Source organism: Equus caballus, chromosome X (genome assembly GCF_041296265.1).
Source record: "Equus caballus isolate H_3958 breed thoroughbred chromosome X, TB-T2T, whole genome shotgun sequence".
NCBI classification, from domain to species: Eukaryota; Metazoa; Chordata; class Mammalia; order Perissodactyla; family Equidae; genus Equus; species Equus caballus.
In genome coordinates, this window is record NC_091715.1 from 68067059 (window position 1) to 68079978 (window position 12920).

Below are 12920 nucleotides of genomic sequence, written 5' to 3' on the forward strand. Positions count from 1 at the left end.
TGCAAAGTGGAGATAATACCTACCTCACACGACAAGGATGAAATGGTTGTTGAGAGGATTACACGAGATTAATTTAGGCAAATCGCCTGGTGAAATGCCTGGCCTTCTCTGACACCCACTCCAAAGCAGCCCGCCATCCCTGCCTGTCCCTTAAGCGTATTTTATATTCCTCATGGCATTCATCGCAGCTTGAATATACTTTTCATAAGAGAGATGATTTTGTTTTTTTTAATCACTATATCCCCAATGCTTTGAATAGTTTCTGACACACAGTAGGTGCTCAGAAATATTTACTGAATGAGTTCATAAATGAGTGGATAGTAGGTTCTGTCTGAAAGGGTAGACACATGACAAACATATACGTATAGATAAAGCTCTCTCTCATGCATAACGGTCTTGTGCACAAGCAACCTCCAACGCTGTGAGTTTGGGTCATAGCTGCTGGCTAGCATGTGACCTAGCACAAGCTGTGTTCAGGGAGCATGTGACCAGGGCCTGTGTTTGGGAAACAATGCCCAGCAGCATGGGAAACTTTGGGGGAAGTTTTGCTATAAAGACAAGTCACCAAACTCATTTAGTCACTGTATTGGCTTCCTAAGGCTGCCGTAACAAATTACTGCAAAGTGGGTGGCTTACAACAACAGAAGTTCATTCTCTCACAGTTCTGGAGGCCAGAAGTCCAAAATCAAGGTGTCGGCAGGGCCGCGTTCCCTCCAGAGGCTCTAGGGGAGAAGCTGATCTTTGCCTCTTCCAGCTTCTGGCGGCTGCTGGTCGGCATGCCTTGGCTCCTGATCACATCACGCCAATCTTTGCCTCCATCTTCCTATGGCCTCCCCCTCTTCTGTGTTTCTAGTCTCCCTCTGTCTCTCTCTTATAAGGACACTTGTGTTGGCATTTAGGGCCCACCCAGCCAATCCAGGATAGTTTCCTCATCTCAAGATCTTTAACTTAATTACATCCATAAAGACCCCATTTCTAAATAAGATAACATTGACAGGTTCCGGGGCCTAGGACTGGACAGATCTTTGGGAGCCATTATTAGCCAACCACAGTCACTAACTCCCCTATTTTCCACAACTCCCCTACTATCACTATAGAGTATATTTTGAGAAGCGGTGACTTGAGAAAAATGGGCTTTCAGAAAGAATGGGGGTGGAGAGGGAAGTAGAATACAGGAAGAAACAACTTGTTGAAAATTTAAAAGCATACTGCAACTGCCAAGCCCTCCTCAGGATGCGAGGGATGGGGCTGGATACTGACCAAGCTCTTCTGCTGATTTGTTTTGTGTGTCAAGGACTGGGACCCACTGTGTACAAAGACGTGGAGAGGTAATTACCCCTGATGGAAAGTAATGACTGCGCTGTGCTTCTCGTTTAATTAGGCCGAGGAGGGTGTCTGGTATGGGTGGTTTTCAAGAGCTCTCTAGGTAATTGTAATGTATAGCAAGAGTGGAACACCACTAGTGTTGAGGCAATGAGAATTTCAAAATACAAGTGTTAATGAATATTATCTTTAAGAGTAGTAACAAAGTTCAGAATGCTGACATCAATAATTAACCTTGACCTTCTCTGTGAGATAATAACGAATGTGAAAGTGCCAGGAGCACCGGCTGCCTCCGAGGGTGGCATGGGGGGATGCTTAGCAAATATGAGACGCAGAGAGAAAGCAGAAAGCATCGCTGGAGCCACTGATGTTCAAGGGCCTCACCCCCCAGATGGAGGCTACAGGGCCAGGGCTGGGGGGACATAGGGAACCAGCAGAGAGCTGCAAAGAGTTGCCAGGAAGAAAGAGAACGTGGCGTTTAATTAATAAAGAAAAAAAGGGAAAGCCCTTGGTCTGGGCCCGGTGGTCAATGGCCTCTCCTCCCTTCTGGCCCAGCAGGATGGGGCAGCGCTGCCGTGACTGCTGATGCCGGAGTGGAGTCTGCAGCAACTCTGCTGGCTCTCTGAAAGAGAAGTTGGCCATCAGGATGGGCCAAATGGTTTGGGTGCCAAGGTAGTAAACGTATGTGTGAGGGTCAGGCTAACTGGTATGAGACTCACAAAGGAGGGGCTAAACCTTTTTGAGGTTGGGGCTCCGGAAAGGAATACTCCTTCCTTTCTCTGCTGTTGTCTTATCCAGGGCTTTCCTGTCTACTATCCCCTAAGACTCCCAGCTCCCCGGGGAGAGAAGCCAGGCAGGCATTATTGTTATTTTTTTCTCATTTAAAAAATTTTAGTAAAATATATGTAACATAAAACTTGCCATTTTAACCATTTTTTATACAGTATTTTTTTAAGATTTTATTTTTTCCTTTTTCTCCCCAAAGCCCCCTGGTACATAGTTGTATATTTTTAGTTGTGGGTCCTTCTAGTTGTGGCATGTGGGATGCCGCCTCACTGTGGCTTGATGAGCGGCGCCATGTCCGCGCCCAGGATCTGAACCAGCGAAACCCTGGAAGCAGAGCACGCAAACTTAACCACTCGGCCACAGGGCTGGCCCCCATTTTAACCATTTTTTTGGACAAGGAATCATAGGCACATTTTTATGATAGGCGATGTATTTTTCATACATAGAATATCACATTTACCTTCAAAATCCCAAATCATTTCAGTATATTGTAAGGATAAAATAGGATGATGGCTCTGAAGCTGCTTTTTGTAAACTTTAAAGTTCTAGATTATTTTGAATAATTATAAATATCAGGAAGAATATACTATTTATTACATTTTGTATCTGACTCTCAGCCTTCTCCCCCCATAATTATGGGGTGGAGTAGGAACTGTCTGTCCACCTGAGATCAGCCTCTTTGTTTTGAGTCATTTAATTTAGACACATTATTTTCACGTAAGTGCTTTTACTTTGGCAGCTGGCATGCAATTTTTAAAAATTGTGGCAAAATACACATAACTTAAAGTTGACCATCTTAATCATTTTTAAGTGTCTAGTTCAGTGGCATTAAGTATATTCACAATTCTGTGAATCTCCACCATCCATCTCCAGAACTTTTTTCATCTTCCTCAACTGAAACTTTGCACCCACTAAACACTAACTCCCCTTCCCCTCTCCCCGAGCCCCTGGCAACCACCCTTCTACTTTCTGTTTCTATGCATTTGACTATTCTAAGTACCTCATACAAGCGGAATTGTACAGTATTTGTCCTTTTGTGACTGGTTTATTTCACTTCGCGTAATGTCTTCAAGATTCATTCACGTTGTAGCCTGTGGTAGGATTTTCTTCCTCTTTAAGGCTGAATATTATTCCCGTGTATGGCTACACTACATTTTATTTATCCATTCATCCATCGATGGACATTTGGGTTGTTTCCACATTTTGGCTATTGTGAATAATGTTGCCATGGACCGGGATTATTGTTCTGCAGGAGAGGAAAGTGAGGTTAAGAAAGGATCACACAGAAAATAAGTGGCAGGGCCAGGATTCAAATGCTGGCTTGATATAAATCCTACTCATCAGCTGAGCCAGGTGGCCTCCAAAGAAGCAGTTGTCTTGCTTTCCACCCTTCTACCTCCCACTTCCCTAGCTACCCTCTGGGAATTGGAATGGGGCCACTTAGTAAAGACTCTCATGCAGAAAGCCTTCTCTTTATCTTGCACAAGCCCCAAGGGCCAGATGGCTGGGCTCCTCTGCTTGGGTTAACATTTGTGCCTGCGTCTGACCAAAGGCAAAATGTTGAGGTCTTTCTCCTTTCCTAGTCTGTATCCTGCCTCCTAGGATTTCCTGACACATTGGCCTTCCATAGGGCACGCTTATTCTTGAACAAGCCCCAATCCTACAGCCCCCAGGAGGAGCTGGAGGGAGAAAGAGACCAGCAAGTTTCTGCCTGGAATTTTCTGTCCAGGCTAGGTCTGAGAAGCAAGTTTCTTACGAGCTGTATGGCCCTCACTTCTTCCATCCGCCCCCTGCTGCTACCAGACATGCAGAAAGCACGCACCTCCCCAAAGCTTTGCATAACACTTTTGAAAACTCCTTTGCATCTAAGTGCGTAGGAAAACTACTGAAGCCAACCTCATCTTTCCTGCCTGCCTCTAAGGAATGCCATCCTCTGCAACAAACGCAAAAGTTAGAGGAACCAACATTCGCTGAGGACTGGCAGTAAACCTTCAAGTGGTATTTCAGCCACAAGTCACACTCCATTTCTTATTTCAGTTTTGCCACAACCTAGGAGATCATCTCGCCAGGAGTGTGGGAAGGAGCAGAAGCAGCAAACCCACAACTCAGAATGAATCCAAGTGTCACAGTTGGTGCGGGAGGGAGTGGGTGTCCAGCTGAAGACGCTCCTGCGGAGAAGCAGGCTGAAGCTTGGGCAGATGGTGGTGCTGGCAGACTCTGTTGGTTGTCTGCCTGACAGACATGCCCCTCCCCCTCTTTCTCACTTGAAGAGCCTTTCTCTCACAGCAGAGGTTGGAAATGCCAGGTACTCACTTTCCCAGCCTCTCTTGCATGTAGGAGTAGCCATATATGATGGCTGAGTTCTGGACCATGATACATAAGGGGAAATCAGCTGGAGGGCTTCCTAGGGTTCCCTGTCTTGAAAAGAGAAATAGATGAGGAGTGTTCCCCCTCTAGTTTCTTGTCTTTGGACATGGTTATACGAAGCAGCCATCTCACAGCTATGATGTGACAAATCTGAGGACAAACGTCAACATGCTTAGCAAACCAGGAGGATAGAAAAAGTCTGGGGTCCTTGATAAAGTCTTTGTGCTCCTGAATAAACCCTGGGACCACTCTGGATCTATGAAGTGAGATAATAAAAATCCCTATCACCTACATGTTTTACTTGCAGCCCAAAGCATCCTCACTGATAACAGTATCCCACAGCAGACCATGGAAAGCAGAGGTCAGTTGGAGTCAAGTGAGGGCAAAGAGCATAAGGCTGGGGCCAGAGTCCATGTTGCACAAATTTGTGCCTGAATTGAGGAAGGCTCAGGCTCCATCTTTTGTGGCCACTTGAGTAGAGAGGTTGACTAGAAGAGAGAGCTCCTGATGAGATCCAGGTTTGCCAATGCAGGCTAGACTAGGCTATGCTGTGATAACAAAAAAAACCCAAACCTCAGAGGGTTAACCAAACAGAACTTTATTTCCCACTTACATGAGATGTGCAACATAGGTTGACGAGGGCTTGGCTTACTGTAGTCACTCAAGGACCCAGGCTGATGGTGGCTCTATCTGGGCACGTGCTCTCATGGTCACCACAGCAGTGGGATGAAAACAAGCTGAATTGCACACTGTCTCCTAAAGCTTCATTGGCCAAGGCAAGCCACATGGCCACACCTAACTTCAGTGGGGACAGGAAGTGCTATCCTGCCATGTGCCTGAAAGGAAGACCTGTTTGTAGATCCAGCAGCTGTCAGCACTCGTCTCTAGTCAAGACTTGGCTTTTAGGTGGATTGGAGGGCGAGGGGAGATGTTGATTTCTAAGAGCCATGTGGCCAGGGCCAGAAGTGGGCCATTTGTTCTAACCCCACCCTTCAGCACCCTAGGCAGAGGAGCAAACATGATACCAGCCATGCCCACTGCTACCTTCGTGCCCTAGGATGGAAACAGTTACACTGGAAACAACGGCAGAAAATTAAAAAGCATTATTTTCCTCTGTCAGGCTGTATTCATTCCCTATTGCTGCTGTAACAAACTATGACAAACTTAGTGGCTTAAACAACACAAATTCATTATCGTACAGTTCTGGAGGTCAGGAGTCTGAAATGGGGTCTCACTGGACTAAACTCAAGGTGCTGGCAGGACTACATTCCTTCTGGAGGCTCTAGGGGAAAATCTGTTTCCTTGCCTTTTCCACCTTCTGGACACTGCCTGCCTTCCTTGACTCATGATCCCTTCTTCCATCTTCAAAGCTGGCAACACCAGGCTGAGTCCTTCTCAGGCTGTCGTATCTCTGGTTCTTTCACTCTATCTCTCTCTTCCACTTATAAGGACACTTGTGATGACACTGGCTCACCCAGATAATTCAGGAGACTCACCCCAACTCAGAGTCAGCTGATTAGCAACCTTAATTCTGTCTGCAAACTTTAGTTACCCTTTGATATGTAATATAACATATTCATCAGTTCTGAGGATCAGGGCATGGCCATCTTTGGGGGTGGGAGGAATTATTCTACCTACCACACAGGCCTAGGAAGAAGAGGGTCTCCACCCTAGGAGCAAAAGTGTCAACATTGCCTGGGAGATGGCCTATGAGTACATGATTGTGGGGCTGAGGCCCCATTTAAGTGTTTTAAGGTTAGATTGTATGTTGGCATTTCCAAATTATTTTTTTAACCGTAAGCTCTAATATTGCTTTACTTTGATATTGTATCAGTTTTAATAAACCCACTCAGCAGCTAATCAGCTCATCCCTTTAGATGCCATAGGCTGAAGGTTGTATTTTCCTCTTTCTCCCCACACCCCACCAAAGTGAAGCCTGCTCTGCACTTCGCTGCCTCAGGGGAGGTATGTAGCCTGGTAGAGGGAGGACAGAGAGGACTGCGGGTCCCTGGTGATGGGTCCTTGCTTCCTAGTGATGCTCTGAGAAGCTGGTAATTCCAGAGTGGAGTGCCCCCCCTGGTTCATCCAAAACACTAGGGCTCCCAGCTGTCTGGCAGATCTCAGCTTCCCACAGAAGCAGCAATGGACAGGGGACAATGAATGGCCTGGTGGAAACTTACATACTACAGACAACTGATGACCAGATGGGGTTCTCTAAGATGTCTGGCACTGTGGAAAGTTCCAAGACCCAGTCTTGATCTCAGGGAGGCAGGAGAGGCAAGAATGACTCAGGTAGATTTCCCCAACACTGCCGAGATGGGGTGCAGAATTGAAATTAAGTTGATTTATAAAACAATAAAGAGAGGCAATATTTATTGGATACCTAGATTTATGGTCTGGGACTGATCACAAGGAAGAAACACACCCTTCAATCTGCTGAGGAGCTTGGGCACAGTGGGAGAGAAGGCAGAAGGGAGCCCTGAGGTTACATGGGAAATTGCTTAAAATGAAGTTTTGATTTTCTTTATCCACAATCAGAGAATGTGATCTCCTTCATGGGGCAGTTTATATGAAATAGCATGATAGGAAGACAGAATGGAAAATAGTTGGGGTGATCTAAAGAACATCACCTACATAAATTGGCCAGCTTTTTGGGAGAGCAATTGGGCAGGATCTAGTAAATAGGTGCATCTTCTATGATTCAGCAACCCCAACAGCGTAAGTGCTCAAAAATATATGTACAAGGATGTTCTCAAGTAGGTTTCTTCCTCTCTAGCCTTCCTCCCAGGGATCAAGCTGGCACCTCCCACCTGGCCCACTGGGACAGCCTCCTATCTGATTTTCTCTTTTTTTCTTTCTTTTTTTGTTTTTTTTTGAGGAAGATTAGCCTTGAGCTAACATCTGCTGCCAATCCTCCTCTTTTTACTGAGGAACACTGGTCCTGAGCTAACATCCGTGCCCATCTTCCTCTACTTTATATGTGGGACGCCTACCACAGCATGGCTTGTCAAGCGGTGCCACGTCCGCACCCGGGATCCAAACCAGCGAACCCCGGGCCACCAAAGCGGAATGTGCAAACTTAACCACTGTGCCACCGGGCCAGCCCCTCCTATCTGATTTTCTTTTGCCCAGTCTTGTCTCTCTATGGAAAGACTGCTCAGAATACAAACCTAATCATCAAAAACTCATCATCATTGAAAACTCTACAATGCTCTTCTCCACTGCCCTCTGCATATAGGCCGATGCTCTGAGCTTGCCACACAAGGCCCCATGACCTGGTTCCTTAACAATGACCCCAATTTCCAAGCATGCTGCAAAGTCTGTTCACCAAACCTGTCAACAGGCTCCTTTCTGTGCCTCTGCGCGTGCTGTTTCATCTGCTCTGTCCTAACTCAATTGCCTCCTCGTCCCTCAGGAAGCTCTTCTTTTCAGCAGCTGGCCTTAAGCGCCCAGGCAGTAGTAGTCGCTTCTCCTTTGGGCTCCCACAATACAGCGTGCCCCAGGATAGAAGAGAAAGTAGCATATTGGATTGTAATTTTAAAAACAATTCTTTCTCCTCCACTGATGAGTTCTTTGAAGGTACAGGCTATGTTTGTTATCTCTATATTTCTGCCACTTTGTAAGATTCTCAATAGTCTTCTCCAAGGATATGGTTTCAGGCACGTGGGTCTCCTCATTCTCTCAGACCGCCTCTTCTGGCTCAGTCGTCTCAGGCTGAAAGTGCTAGAATTAGAAATTTCTTCAGCATCAGAGGGATGCTGGGGGGCGGTAAATTCTACCTTTACTAGATGGCTAAACAGAAGAAAACAATATCTGGATTGCACACCTGTATCTGTTACTTCCTGTGTGATTATGGGCTTCTGTTTCTTCTCAGTAAAATGAGCATAATAATAACAGCTCCCCTCAGAGACTGTCATGAAGGTACTGAGAGATGAAGTGAAAGTGCTCTACAAATTGCCATGTGCTGCACACTGATAACCTCCAAAGAACCACTTTAGTTAAAAGTGGCCCAGAAAAAAAGATATAAAAAATTAAGTTCCTAATTTAAGAACCTGGTTCATACAGATGAAACCCTCCTTACTCCTTTTACACTATTCAAACTAACTTCGCGCTTAATTCTGCCTTCACCTGCAGGACATTGTCCTCCTCTCTCCATGTCACCTCTTTTGCTCTATCCCCAGTGACAGAAAAGCACCATGTCTGTTCCATGACGTGGTCAACTGGATATTGAAGTCAGAGATCTGGGTTCAAATCCCAGCTCTGCCATTTCCTAGCTGCATGACTTTGGACTGGCTACTTAACCTCTCAGTGCCTCAGTTTCTTCATCTTCTATTTCCTAGACATGTGATAAGGAATAAATGAGACCATATAACTGTTCCTTTCTATTTCAGTAATTTCTATCTCTACTCTTATTCAGCCTCCCACACATTTGATCACACCTTGGATGCCTTCTTCACTTAACCAAAGTTTCATTTTCAAGATTTCAAACTGGGAAAATCCTCTTTTTCTGAGTATAAGCTCTGGTTCTTTCAGTTCTCTTCCTTCCACCAAAGTCACTCTGTCTTCCTCTTGGCTTCTAGCTCCTCAAGCCATTCTCATTCTCCCAGACCACCTTGGTCTGGTCTCAGTTACCTCTCTGCAAAGCTAGAACCCCATGGCTAACCACGTCCCCATGCTCTCACTGCCACCTTCCATTTCCACAGTCCCTTTCTTGGGGTGACTTCTGAGTCTGGATAACCCTCAGCTTACTGTTTTAGCTTCCAAATGTCCATGTTTGCGGGAGAAAAAGTCTTTTCTTCCTATGCTATGGGAGCATCCTCATCACCAGAAAGTCTGTCTGCCTCTCCCTGACTTCCTCTTGCCATGGCTGAGGAAGAATCGTCCTCTTCCTTGCCTACAGTCTCCTCTGATGGGCGCCCTGGCTTCGACCCCAGAGCACCTCTGTCAGGCCATGCTCCAACAATGATCCCTTATATCATTTGCCTCTTCAGTTGTTCTTTCTATATCTCCTCCCCCTCATCATATAACAAACTCAGATCTCCTCCATTCTAAAACCACCTTCTCGGCCTTTTACTCCAGATATCACTCTATGCCAATCCATCCCAACATTAAACTTCTTCAAAAAATAGTCTATATGTGCTCCCCACCTACTCATCACCTACTCGTTAATCCCTTACAATCTGACTTCTGCTTCCACCACTCTATCTGGTTGCCAACCTAATGACCACTAACAGTCTCCTAGCTGCCAAACTCAGATGGCTGTCGCCATTCTTCAGAAAGCTCTTGGCACTTTGGCCTAGTTGTCTTCTAAAGCACTCTCCCTCCTTGATCTTCATTGCTGCTTTATTATGGTTTTTCCTCTGTCTGTTTTCTTCCTTACCCACGACGTGCTTCCCTTGACACCACTCACTTGGTGAGCACCTCTGCTCTCGTGGTTTCAACTGGGGGTTGGTAGACGTTTTCTTAAAGGTCAGAGAGTAAATATTTTCAGCTTTGTGGGCCAAGAGGCAAAATCAAGGCAATTATGTAAGTACTTATATAAACACTTAATGTAAAAACTGTTTTTAGCTCACAAGCTCTACAAAACAGGTTGTGGGTTTGATTTGGTCTGTGGGCTGTAGTTGACCCCTGGTTTCAACCACTATCTCTAAGCAGAAAACTCCCAAATCGATACCCCCAGCTCCCACCTCTCTGGAGAAAACTCTCCAGAGTTCGAGATTTTTGCTTCTAATCGCTTACTGGACACCTATACTTTGCTATCTCATACATGCCTCAAATTCATAGTATTAAAAATACAATTTATCTCTCTCCAGATCACTTCCTTTTCCTGAACAAATGGACAAAATGAGACGTTCAACAAAGAAATAAAAACCATAAAAACCCCCAGATGTCACAGAGTTGAAGGATACAATGACTAAACTGAAAAATTTAATAGACAGTTTCAATAGCAGATTCAACAAAGCAGAAGAAAGAATTAGTGACCTATATAGAAGACAGATCATTGGAAATTATCCAGTCAGAGGGGCAAAAAGAAAAAAGAAGGAAAAAGAGTGAAGAAAGCCTGTGTGAATTACGGGATAGCATTAAAAGAAACAACCTGTGCATTATTGGAGTCCCAGAAAGAGAACAAAGGGGAAAAGGGGCAAAAAGCTTATTTAAAGAAATAACAGCTGAGAACTTCCCAAATCTGGGGAGAGATTTGGACATCCAAGTTCATGAAGCTAATGGGTCATCCTAAATTTCAACCCAAACAATCTTCTCCAAGACACATTATAATAAAACTGTCTCACATCAAAGAAAAACAGAAAAATTTAAAGCACAAGAGAAAAAAATTCCCCACATATAAGGGAACCCCAATAAGGCTATCAGGATTTCTTAGCAGAAACCTTGCGGGCCAGGAGAGAATACAATGATATACTCAAAGTGCTGACAGAAAAAACCAAGAATACCTTGCCCAGCAAAGGTGTCTTTCAGAAATGAAGGAGAGATGAAGACTTTGCCAAACAAACAAATAAACAAACAAAACCTGAGGGAGTTAATCACCACTAGACCTGCCTTTCAAGAAATGCTGAAAAGAGGTCTTCAAGATGAAATGAAGGGATGCTAATTAGTAATATGAAAACATATAAAAATATGTAACACACTGGTAAAGGTAAGTATATAGTCAAATTCAGAATACTCTGATACAATAATAAGGTGGTGTGTTAATCACTTACCTGTAATATAAAGGTTAAAGGAGAAAGTATTAAAAATAACTAGAGCTATAATAATTTGTTAATGGATACACAATATAAAAAGAGGTCAATTGTAACATAAAAATTATAAAAGGGGGATAAAAGGGTGCAGACTTTGTAGGCAATTGAAGATAAGTGGTTATCAGCATAAAATGGATGGTTTTATCTATGCGATGTTTATGTTAGCCTCATGGTAGCCACAAAGCAAAAATGGAGAGTAGATTTACAAAAGATAAGAAAGGGGGAAACAGAACACACCACCACAGAAAATCACCATTTACAAAGATAGGCAAAAACAGAGGGAAAAAAGAATGACGGAAATACAAAACAACCAGAAAGCAATCAATAAGATGGCATTAGTAGGTCCTTAAATATTAATAATTAATCTAAATATAAGTGGACTGAATTCACCAATCAAAAGGGACAGACTAGCTGGATAGATAAGAAACCAAAACCCAACCATATGCTGCTGACAAGAGACTTGCTTCAGTTTTAAGGACACACATCGGCTCAAAGTGAAGGGATTGAAAAAGATATTACATGCAAATAGAAAATAAAAGAAAGTGGGAGTAGCCGTACTCAGCCAAAATAGACTTTAAGCCAAAAATGACAATGATAGACAAAGAAAGCCATTATATAATGATAAAGGGGTCAAATCATCAAGATGATAGAACAATTGTAAATGTATACACACCCACCATTGGAGCACCTAAATATATTGAGCAAATACTAATAGATCTGAAGGGATAAATAGACAACACTACAATAATAGTAGGGGACGTCAATACCCCACTTTCAGCAATGGATAGATCATACAGAAAGAAAGTCAACAAGGAAATGTTGGAATTGAAACATACTTTAGACCAAATGGACCTAACAGACATATTTAGAACATTCCATCCAATGGCAACAGACTACACATTCTTCTCAAGTGTGTACGGAATGTTCTCTAGGATAGATCATATGATAGGACACAAAACAAGTCTTAGCAAATTTAAGATTGAAATCATACCAAGTACCTTTTATAACCACAATGGTATGAAACTAGAAATCAACTACAAGAGGAAAGCTGGAAAATCTACAAATATGTGGAAACTAAACAACACACTCCTGGACAACCAATGAGTCAAAGAAGGAATCAAAAAGAAATTTAAAAAAATCTTGAAACTAGTGAAATGAAAACACAACATACCAAAACCTATGAGATGCTACAAAAGCAGTTCTGAGAGGGAACTTCATAGAGAAATGCATATATTAAGAAATTAGAAAGATCTAGAAAAAAAATACACTCACCTAACTTTACACCTCAGGGAACTAGAAAAAGGAGAACAAATTAAGCCCAAAGTTAGAAGAAGGAAGGAAATAATAAAGGTCAGAGCAGAAAAAAATGAAATAGAGACTGGAAAAACAGTAGTAAAGATCAACAAAATGAAGAGCTGTCTTTTCAAAAAGATACATGAAATTGACAAACCTTTAGCTAGACTAAGAAAAAAAGAGAGAGGACTCAAAATCAGAAATGGAAAGGGGACATTACAACTGATACTACAGAAATACGTAGGATAGAAGACTACTATGAACAATTATATACCAACAAATTGGATAACCTAGAAGAAATGAATAAATTCTTAAAAACATACAACCTACCAAGACTGAATCATGAAGAAGTAGAAAATCTGAACAGACCAATAGTGAGTAAAAGGATTGAATTCG

The 12920-nt window shown here is 43.3% G+C and overlaps 1 long non-coding RNA gene across 1 annotated transcript; it reads left to right on the plus strand.

The window, feature by feature from the left end:
- Positions 1–1190: 1190 nt before the first annotated feature.
- On the plus strand, positions 1191–10786 carry LOC138921896 (uncharacterized). The gene is made up of 2 exons (XR_011434881.1): positions 1191–1328; positions 10290–10786. It is a non-coding gene; the product is annotated as an uncharacterized lncRNA (long non-coding RNA).
- The last annotated feature ends 2134 nt before the right edge of the window (positions 10787–12920 follow it).